This window comes from Sciurus vulgaris, assembly GCF_902686455.1.
Source record: "Sciurus vulgaris genome assembly, chromosome: X".
Taxonomy (NCBI): domain Eukaryota; kingdom Metazoa; phylum Chordata; class Mammalia; order Rodentia; family Sciuridae; genus Sciurus; species Sciurus vulgaris.
The window spans coordinates 49,127,878-49,139,614 of NC_136471.1; the positions used below are offsets into that span (position 1 = coordinate 49,127,878).

Below are 11,737 nucleotides of genomic sequence, written 5' to 3' on the forward strand. Positions count from 1 at the left end.
AGGCTGAGGCAGAAAGATTGCAAGTTTGAGGCCAACCTCAGGAACTTAGAGAGCCCTTAAGCAATCTACTGGGACCCTTTCACAAAATGAAAAGGGCTGGGAATGTGACTTAGTGCTAAAGCACCTCTAGGTTCAATCCCCAGGACTGAGGTGGGTTGGGGGAGAATATATTATACTGATATTTCCTGTTCAAAATTAAAATGATAGAAATGTTATCCAACTTCTTCAATATTATATTTGCATCTCTTTTATGCTGAAGAACTTGCTTACTAGTGACATTAACATGATTATTCATTTTATCCTACTATATACCTAATAGTTTTTAGTAACAATCCCACTATTATTTTTTTTAATTTATTTTTATTGTAAACAAATGGGATACATGTTGTTTCTGTTTGTACATAGAGTAACAGCATACCATTTGCGTAATCATACATTTACATAGGGTAATGATGTTTGAATCATTCTGTTATTTTTTCCTTCCCCCACACCCCTCCCACCCCTCGTTTCCCACTATAGAGTCCCTCCTTCCTCCATTCTTACACCCCTCCTCCACCATTATGTGTCATCATCTGCTTATCAGTGAGATCATTTGTCCTTTGGTTTTTTGAGATTGGCTTATCTCACTTAGCATGATGTTCTCCAATTTAATCCATTTACCTGCAAATGCCATAATTTTATTATTCTTTATATCGGAGTAATATTCCATTGTATATATATATATATACCACAGTTTCTTTATCCATTCATCAATTGAAGGGCATCTAGGTTGGTTCCACAGTTTGGCTATTGTGAATTGAGCAGCTATGAACATTGATATGGCTGTATCTCTGAAGTATGTTGATTTCTTTCTTTCTTCTCTTTGGCAGACAGTTTTGAATCTTCATCAATAGTTTTTAGTAAATGCAGCAGCTCATCTTTGGTTGTCTTCTGTGTACTGCTGGAATAATCACTTTGATCAATTCTCTGGCAATAAATATACCCTGTGTCTTTATTTGGATCTCTTCCCTTCTGTATGGCCATAAGTTTAACACTAACAATTTTATGTAAAGTTCCAGGAATCTTAAAAACATCTTTTTGGTGATCCATTAAAAAGAGTACCAGAAGATCAGTTTGCCTTTGGACAAATTTTTATTGTCAACAATAGCCTTTGAGAATATCCTTTTCACAACCATTCGATTATTACTTTCTTTCTGTAATTTAAATTCGGAAGGATGTGCTGCAACGACCATGAAATATAGTAGCCTTCTAAATTCTTCTCTATTTTGGGAATCCAAAAGCTTCAGAAAGAGCTGAGTAGCTTCCAAAGCTATTTCAGTCTTCCCATTAACTAGGAGTTCTGCAATTCCATTATGAACATCAGATAGGTGATTTAATAGTGGTTCTCTACTACTGTAATATTTGCCAGTGGCATCAAACAGAAGTTCTTTCACTAAGTCTGTTCTGTCTGGTTGCTCAGGAAAGTTTCTGCTTATGTCTACCACCATCTGGTCTGGAAGGTATTTCAAGCAGTCAATTGCAGCAGAGAGCCATTCATCTTCCTGAGAGTCACCATAGGCCTTGAGAATCCCTTGATCCAGATAGTTACTGCTGTTGATTATGTCAGGCTGCCTCTTGGGTTGAGAAACTTTAGGTACAACCTCTTTCTGTCAGACTCCTTACCTTACTCAGGTAAGGAGTCAAGAAGTGGAAGGTCTACAAGCTGTAGCAGATGCCCAATTGTTTCTTCTTGCCACACTTCGTTAATAACTTATGGAGACAAGGTTGCAGAGATATTCACACTGGGGGAGTTAGCAGGCTTTAAGCTCAGATTTTCACACAGGTCCTCCAAACTGTCCGATTTGATATCAGATGAGTTAAACAATGCATCTGCATATCTGGAAGGTGAATATACTTTGTTCTCTTTGCCTAACTGACTGTCTTGGTTATGTATCATTGTGAATCTATACAGGCTGCAACTACTGTCTTCAAATGTAGGCTTTTTGTCTTTTCCAAACACCTTGGTTAGAACGGCTTCAAATACTTTATAGTCCATAAGTGCTTGACACACTCTCACCACTTTGGCCCGAGGAATATCTACATCACCAAAGTACTTATCCTAAACTAGGAAGAATAAATGACATCTACAGCTTCTGAACCGACAAAGCAGTCATTGTATCGTTTTAAGTGGTGCCTTCGTTTTTTTACTTCCACTTGTGTCTGAAGAGTATTTATAATGCTGCTCCATACGTATGTGGCTCCAAATGGCTTCTGGGCCACACTGAAACCGGGAGGCTTCTGCGCCGGACTGCAAAGCCAAGAGGTTCAGCGCGGCTGCCCTCTCCCACACCATGGCCATGGCCCTGGCTGCCGGGACACCACCTCGGGGACCGCTGCTGCTCCACGAACTAAAAAGCCTCACTGAGAAAAAGCAACTCTAAGAAGAAGCACTGCTGAAAAGAAGCACTACTGAAGAGAAGCACCTCTAACAAAGAAGCACCTTACTCTAAAAAGCAAGAAAGCACCTCTGAGAAGAAGCATCTCTGAGCTAGCAGCTCTGAGAAAAATAAAGAAGTTGTTCATTCCCAGTCCGCCTCCGATTCCTTCCCGCGGGTTCGTTGCTGCAGGCAGCAACAAGTCTTATCCCTGAAGGAATTTTTGGTTCTCTAATTAGCAGTATGATCTCTCCCTCCAACATGTGCTCCAGCTATGATGCCATGTGTCATTAGGCTCTCACCAAAAGCCAAACCAGTGGAGTCACCTGACCCTGGACTTTCAGCTTCCAAAACTATAAGGTAAATAAATCTCTTTTCTTTATAAGTATCCAATTGCAGATATTTTATTATAATGGTGTAAAATGGGCTAAGACACTTTATATACTGTTCTATGCCTTGCTTTTCTCACTTAACAGTAGATCCTGGAGATTACACCATAGTATATAGAAATATTTCTTATTTTCTGGCTGCATAGTATTCCATTTTTCTAACACTTAATGTTTTATCCAGCAAATTTCCTATGATGTACATTTGGGTATTTTAAGACTGGCAAAATGTATTGCTGGTGGGCACATGGGAAAGGGTATTATTACACATTGATGGTAGAAATATTTAATATTTCAACCACAGTATGCAATCTGGTACTATCAATTAAAAAATTTAGGGGGGATTCAAGATGGCAGACTAGAGGGTGGCTGCGTTTCGTGTTGCTCCAGGACTCAGGACTCAAGAAGAGGAGATATAGAGAGACTTGGGACCAACTCAAAGCAGCCGGGTGAGTCTCTCCTGTTGGGGAGGCATCCCGGACGGGGCGATAGCCCCGAATGCAGGGATCTTTGTGAAGTAGAGCTGCCCGGCGAGACACCCCTCCTCCCGCTGGAGCAGTGAATGCGGACAACTGGGAGCATCGGAGAGGAGGCTGCTCAGCACAGCACTGGGACTCGGCGCAACCCACCCGGGCTCTGGGAGGCTGCCCAAAGGAGAGGGTGCGTGGTGAGCTGTTTGGACTGAAAGCGACCACCCCTGAACACAGGGGGCTGCCCAGAGGAGAAGGAGAAACACAGGCTCCGCACGTCGCTTGGACTTGGAGCAGCTGCGCCAGGGCTCCTGGCGGCTATCCGGAGGAGCAGCGTGGTGAGTGGTTTGGACTCAGAGCAAGCGCTCCTAAACACAGGGGGGTTGTCTGGAGAAGGAGGAGGAGCGCGGCGGGGTGCTTGGGCTCGAAGTGACTGCACCAGGGCTACGGGTGGCAGTCGGGTCGAGGAGGTGCACAGTGAGTTCCTGGGACTCGTGACGAACGCACCAGATCTCTGGGTAACTGCCTGGTGGAGAAGGAGGTGTGCAGTGGGTCACTTGGACTTAGAGCGACCGCACGGAACACCAGGCGGCTGCCGGAGGAAGAGGCGTGTGGCAGGTCACTGGGACTCGGAGTGACTGTAAGGGGCTCCAGGTGGCTGCTCAGAGGAGGGGCCGCATAGCCCAGGCGATTAGGTGCAGAGCAGGGTCCCAGGGCCTAGGCAGCTTCTTGGTGGAAGAGCCGCACAGACAAACTGAGGGGCAGAGCAAAGGCTCCAGGACTGCAGGCAGCTTCTCTGAGGAGAGGCAGCCTAAGGAGATTCGTCTGCGAAGGGCGAGGCTTCCAAGCCCAGGAGGTAGGTCCGAGTCCCTGGGAACATTGCAGAAGAAGGCTGCCCAGCCCAGGCGGTAGTTGTGAATTGAACGGAACCTCTAGGAGGCGAACTGACCAGCGAGACCTCCCCACCAGGTGAGTCCTCCCTGCCGGGTGAGGTTCTCCCACAAGGACTGTAAAACCAGAGACACAGGCCCAAACTGGCCTTGCATCAGCCCACATCCTACTTCCCCTTTGGATGACCATTCGTCACCAAGTGAAGGTACCTCTGCCCACTAGCAGGGAATATACCCCACCGGAAGGCCACCACCCCTAGGGAGTCAGCTTCCTTGTGGAGCACTGCATTATCAACTTCCTCCAAGACTTCAGGCTACTGAAGGCTAAGAGGGGATATACTAGAAATCTTCAGGGACATTATAAGTCAATAGAGGAAATCTGGAATATCACAGCAGTCAACTGATACCTGAACAATATGAGAAAACAAGGAAAGAAAATGCTGCAAACAAATCTGGATGTTACATCAATGAAACCCAATGACAGCATGGCAGAAGAAATGACAGAAAGGAAGTTCAGAATGTACATAACTAAAATGATCAGGGAAGCAAATGACGAGTGCAAGAGCAAATGCAGGCACTGAATGATCACACAAATCGACAGTTAAAAGAGCAAATACAGGAAGCAAAAGATCATTTCAATAAAGAGTTAGAGATATTGAAAAAAAAAAACAAACAGAAATCCTTGACATGAAGGAAACAATAAACCAAATTAAGAACTCCATAGAAAGCATAACCAATAGGATAGAACACCTGGAAGACAGAACCTCAGATATTGAAGACAAAATATTTAACCTTGAAAACAAAGTGGACCAAACAGAGAAGATGGTAAGAAATCATGAACAGAATCTCCAAGAACTATGGGATATCATGAAAAGGCCAAATTTAAGAATTATTGGGATTGAGGAAGGCTTAGAGAAACAGACCAATGGAATGAACAATCTATTCAATGAAACACTATCAGAAAATTTCCCAAATCTGAAGAATGAAAGGGAAGATCAAGTACAAGAAGCTTATAGGACTCCAAATATACAAAATTACAACAGACTGACACCAAGGCACATTATAATGAAAATACCTAACATACAAAATAAAGACAGAATTTTAAAGGCTGCAAGAGAGAGGAATCAAATTAGTTTCAGGGGGAAACCAATACGGATATCAGCAGATTTTTCAACCCAGACCCTAAAAGCTAGAAGGGCCTGGAACAACATTTTTCAAGCCCTGAAAGAAAATGGATGCCAACCAAGAATCTTATACCCAGCAAAACTTACCTTCAAATTTGATGATGAAATAAAATCCTTCCATGATAAACAAAAGCTAAAAGAATTTACAAAAAGAAGGCCAGCATTACAGAACATTCTCAGTAAAATATTCCATGAGGAAGAGATGAAAAACAAAGAAACAAATCAGCAATGGGAGGAACTATCCTAAAGTAATTGTCAAATAAAGGAAGAACCAAGTCGTGTCAAAATAAATAAATAAATAAATAAATAAAATGAACCAAATGACCAGGATTACTAATCATATCTCAATAATAACCCTGAATATTAATGGCCTGAACTCATCAATCAAAAGACATAGACTGGCAGATTGGATCAAAAAGAAAGATCCAACAATATGTTGCCTGCAAGACTCACCTCATAGAAAGAGATACCCATAGACTAAAGGTGAAAGGATGGGGAAAAACATACCATGTACATGGACTCAGCAAAAAAGCTGGGGTATCCAACCTCATTTCAGATAATGTGGACTTCAAGTCAAAGTTAGTCAGAAGGGACAAAGAAGGACATTACATATTGCTTAAGGGAACCATAAATCAGTAAGACATAACAATCATAAACATCTATACCCCAAACAGTGGCTCATCCATGTATGTCAAACAAATCCTTCTCAATTTCAGAAACCAAATAGACCATAACACAATAATACTAGGTGATTTTAACACACCTCTCTCACCTCTGGACAGATCTTCCAAACAAAAATTGAACAAAGAAAGCATCGACCTCAATAACACAATCAATAATTAAGACTTAATGGACATTTATAGAATATACCATCCAACCAAGAGCGAATACACTTTCTTCTCAGCAGACATGGATCCTTCTCTAAAATAGACCATATATTATGCCACAAAGCTAATGTTAGCAAATACAAGAAGATAGAGACACTACCTTGTATTCTATCAGATCATAATGGATTGAAATTAGAAATAAATGAAAGAGTAAAAAACAGAAGCTACTCCAACACGGGGAGATTAAACAATATGCCATTACATGATGAAAGGATAACAGAAGATATTAGGAAGGAAATTAAAAAATTCCTAGAGGTAAATGAGAACAAAGAAACATCATATCAAAATCTCTGGGACACTATGAAAGCAGTACTTACAGGGAAATTTATTTCATGGAGCGCATTCAATAAAAGAAGTAAAAATCAACAAATAAACGACCTAACACTACAGCTCAAAGCCCTAGACCAACACCAAAAGTAGTAGAAGGCAGGAAATAGTTAAACTCAGAGCTGAAATCAACGAAATTGAAACAAAAGAAACAATACAAAAAATTGACAAAATAAATAGTTGGTTCTTTGAAAAAATAAACAAAATTGATAAACCCTTAGCCACTCTAACAAAGAGAAGACGAGAGAAAACCCAAATCACTAAAATTCGGAATGAACAAGGAAATATCACAACAGACAGGATTGAAATACAAAACATAATTAGAAGCTATTTTGAAAATCTATATTCCAACAAAATAGAAAATTTTGAAGACATCAACAGGTTTCTAGAGACATATGAATTGCCTAAATTGAACGAGGAGGACATACACAATTTAAATAGACCAATTTCAAGTAATGAAGTAGAAGAGGTCATCAAAAGCTTACCAACAAAGAAAAGTCCAGGACCAGATGGGTTCTCAGCCGAGTTCTACAAAACCTTTAAAGAAGAGCTTATTCCAATACTTCTCAAAGTATTCCATGAAATAGAAGAGGAGGGAACCCTCCCAAACTCACTCTATGAAGCCAATATTACCCTGATACCCAAACCAGACAGAGACACATTGAGGAAAGAAAATTTCAGACCAATATCATTAATGAACATTGACGCAAAAATTCTCAACAAAATTTTAGCAAATCACATACAAAAATATATTAAAAAGATAGTGCACCACGATCAAGTGGGTTTCATCCCAGGGATGCAAGGTTGGTTCAACATCCGGAAATCAATAAATGTAATTCACCATATCAATAGACTTAAAGTCAAGAATCACATGATTATTTCAATAGATGCAGAAAAAGCATTTGATAAAATACAGCACCCCTTCATGATGCTCAAAACTCTAGAAAAAATAGGGATAGTGGGAACATTCCTTAACATTATAAAGGCCATCTATGCTAAGCCCATGGCTACTATCATTCTAAATGGTGTAAAACTGAAAGCATTCCCCCTAAAAACTGGAACAAGGCAGGGATGCCCTCTTTCACCACTTCTATTCAACATCATACTTGAAATGCTAGCCAGAGCAATTAGACAGACCAAGGAAATTAAAGGAATACGAATAGGAAAAGAAGAACTCAAACTATCCCTATTTGCGGATGATATGATTATATACTTAGAGGAACCAGGAAACTCCACCAGAAAACTTTTAGAACTCATAAGTGAATTCAGTAAAGTAGCAGGTTACAAGATCAATGCTCATAAATCCAATGCATTTTTATACATAAGTGATAAATCCTCAGAAAGAGAAATTAGGAAATCTACCCCATTCACGATAGCATCGAAAAAAATAAAATACTTGGGAATCAATCTCATAAAAGAGGTGAAAGACCTCTACAATGAGAACTGCAGAACACTAAAGAAAGAAATTAAAGAAAACCTTAGAAGATGGAAAGATCTCCCATGTTCTTGGATAGGCAGAATTAATATTGTCAAAATGGCCATACTACCTAAAGTGCTATACAGATTCAATGCAATTCCAATTAAAATCCCAATGATGTACCTTACAGAAATAGAGCAAGCAATCTTGAAATTCATCTGGAAGAATAAGAAACCCAGAATAGCTAAAGCAATCCTTCGCAGGAAAAATGAAGCAGGGGGTATCACAATACCCGAACTTCAACTCTATTACAAAGCAATAGTAACAAAGACGGCATGGTATTGGTACCAAAATAGACAGGTAGATCAATGGTACAGAATAGAGGACACAGACACAAACCCAAATAAATACAACTTTCTAATACTAGACAAAGATGCCAAAAGTATGCAATGGAGAAAAGATAGCCTCTTCAACAAATGGTGCTGGGAGAATTGGAAATCCATATGCAACAGAATGAAACTAAACCCATATCTCTCACCCTGCACAAAACTCAACTCAAAATGGATTAAGGACCTTGGAATCAGACCAGAGACTCTGCAGATTATAGAAGAAAAAGTAGGTCCAGATCTTCAACATGTCGGCCTAGGACCAGACTTCCTCAACAGGACTCCCATAGCACAAGAAATAAAAGCAAGAATCAATAACTGGGATAAATTCAAACTAAAAAGCTTTCTCTCAGCAAAGGAAACTATCACTAATGTGAAGAAAGAGCCTTCAGAGTGGGAGAATATCTTTGCCAATCATACTTCAGATAGAGCACTAATCTCCAGAATCTATAAAGAACTCAAAAAACTCTACACCAAGAATACAAATAATCCAATCGACAAATGGGCCAAGGAAATGAACAGACACTTCACAGAAGAAGATCTACAAGCAATCAACAAACATATGAAAAAATGTTCAACATCTCTAGTAATAAGAGAAATGCAAATCAAAACCACCCTAATATTCCATCTCACCCCAATTAGAATGGTGATTATCAAAAATACAAGCAACAGGTGTTGGCGAGGATGTGGGGAGAAAGGTACACTCATACATTGCTGGTGGGGCTGCAAATTAGTGCAGCCACTCTGGAAAGCAGTGTGGAGATTCCTTAGAAAACTTGGAATGGAACCACCATTTGACCCAGCTATCCCACTCCTTGGTCTATACCCAAAGGACTTAAAATCAGCATACTACAGAGACACAGCCACATCAATGTTCATAGCTGCTCAATTCACAATAGCCAGATTGTGGAACCAACCTAGATGTCCTTCAATTGATGAGTGGATAAAGAAACTGTGGTATATATATACAATGGAATATTACTCTGCCATAAAGAACGATAAAATTATGGCATTTGCAGGCAAATGGATGAAATTGGAGACCATCTTGCTAAGTGAGATAAGCCAATCTCAAAAAACTAAAGGAGGAATGATCTCGCTGATAAGTGGATGATGACACATAAGGGGGAGGGTGGGGGGAGTTAGTGTTAGGGTTAGTGTGAGGGTTAGGGTTAGGGAGGGGGACAAGAATGGAGGAAGAAAGGACTGTTTAGAGGGAAAAGAAGGGTGAAGGGGTGGGGGGGAGGGAGAAAATAATAGAATGAATCAAACAACATTACCATATGTAAATTTATGATTATACAAATGGTATGCCTTTAACCCATGTACAAACAGACAAACAACATGTATCCCATTTGTTTACAATAAAAAAATAAATAAATAAAAAAAATTAAAAAAGAGAAAAAAAATTTAAAGATGTACATAATATGCTACCATTTTTAAAAGCAATGATAGGGCTGGGGACATAGCTCAATTGGTAGAGTGTTTGCCTCGCAAGCAAAAGACCCTGGGTTCAATCCCCAGCACCACACACACACACATACACACAACAATGATAAAAACATTTATTTATATATCTGTATAGGAGAAAAATGGAAAGGTACATATTATTTTATTAGTAAGATCCTATTTAATATGGTGGCATAAAATTTTACATACATAGGAAAAAAGATGTGACCTAGTCTATATGAAAAGAACTTTAGTCCTTTGATGAGAGACAAAAGAAGGCTCAAAAGAGGCATCCTGTTTTACACAATTATGATATTTTAAAATGTGTTCTTGGAGATCCAAGATGGCACACTAGAGGGAGGCCGTATTCCTTGTCACTCCGTAACTCAGGTTTCAAGCAGAGGATATCTGTTTCTTGGTGAGGCAGTTTTTGCTGCTTATCAATCCCCTGCTGTTTGCCCCATTTGTCTACTGAGATCACTTGCAGTCAGCCAGCATATCAACACCTTTTTGAGTGCAGATTGCTCACTGTCAGGAGACTGTCATCCACCATTTGCCTGCCTCTTGCCAGTCCATTGCCTGTCTTTCACCTATCCATCACCCACCGCCCGAGATTCACCTCCCAATCATCTGACAGCAGCCAGCAAACTGACCACAGACTACCAATGGAGCACCAGCTGCCTGCTGTTGCCTGGAAGTTCACTGTCACAATACCTGCAGGTTTGGTTACACGTGGCTGCCGCCATTTTGAGACAACAGCCAGGCCCCATAGGACCCCTGGCCGAACTGACTGAGCCCCATGTCCAGGATCCCTTAGCCCAACTGATTACTCCCTGCCTCTGGGGCCCTCATATAGACTGATTTCTCCATGCCACCAGGACCCCCAGACCGACTGACTGTGCCCTATCACCAGGACCCCCAGGCTGACTGATTGCACCCCACCTCCAGGACCTCAGGCTGACGAAGCCCACACCCAAGCTGCAGCTCCCCATTTGCCAACACATTTGGAAACCGGAGCAGCCATCTTGGATAATCCTGGAAGCTGAATCTCCCATCTTTAGGTGGGGCAAATCCCATCCTGAGACTCCTGCTGGAGACTTGAAGCTCATTGTCAGGTACCTCTCATGCATCATGCTACTGAAGACTGGGATGTTTGAATACTATATGACTGTTATAGTGTAGATTTTCTTTTTTTTTCCTTATTGAAAATTTTTAAGTTTTTATTTCTTTATTTTTCTTGCTCTCTTTTCCTTTTGTTTACCTGTTCCCTCAGAGTCTCTTTCTCCCTTTTCGCATGCTAACAATCAACTTCTTTTGATTACACCCTCACACTTTCTATTATCTATAACTTCTTTATATTCTTTTCTTATCCCATTAACAGCTGCATCCTACACCCCTCCACATCCTCTTTGTCCTCCATTAGAAACTGCAGACCTTATTGCAAATCTGTTTGTTATACTGAAGATAATAATTGAAATCATTCTGTTTATTATGACAATATTGTTAATGTCCTCATAGGGGCTATTTGGTCTAGGGTTGCATACTGTCTGAACTGGGCACTGCTAATATTAATTTCCCCCTTAAAGAAAAGGTTTTGGAAACCTATAGGGCCACTATAAGCCTATAGGGAGGAAACTGCAATATCCCAGATCTGTACTGCTAGAGGGGAAGATATGTGAACAACATGAAAAAACAAGGGAAGAAAATGATCCAAACAAATCTAGATTCTATATTAATAGAATCCAGTGACAGTATGGTACAAGAAATGTCAGAAAAGGACTTCAGATTATACATGATTAAGATGGTTTGTGAAGCAAAGGATGAGATAAGAGAACAAATGCAGGAAATGAATGATCATACCAATAAGCAGTTTAAAGAGCAACTGCAGGAAGCAAAAGATAATTTCAACAAAGAGATAGAGATTCTAAAA

General features: G+C 40.4%; 1 pseudogene across 1 annotated transcript; it reads right to left on the bottom strand.

Annotated features, from left to right (window-relative positions):
- Positions 1-804: 804 nt before the first annotated feature.
- LOC306651092 (DEP domain-containing protein 7-like) lies at positions 805-2,338 on the bottom strand (annotated as a pseudogene). Its single transcript has 2 exons — positions 1,685-2,338; positions 805-1,646 (listed from the first exon to the last, which is right to left on the bottom strand). The product of its transcript is annotated as a DEP domain-containing protein 7-like (transcript).
- Between the last annotated feature and the right edge of the window lie 9,399 nt (positions 2,339-11,737).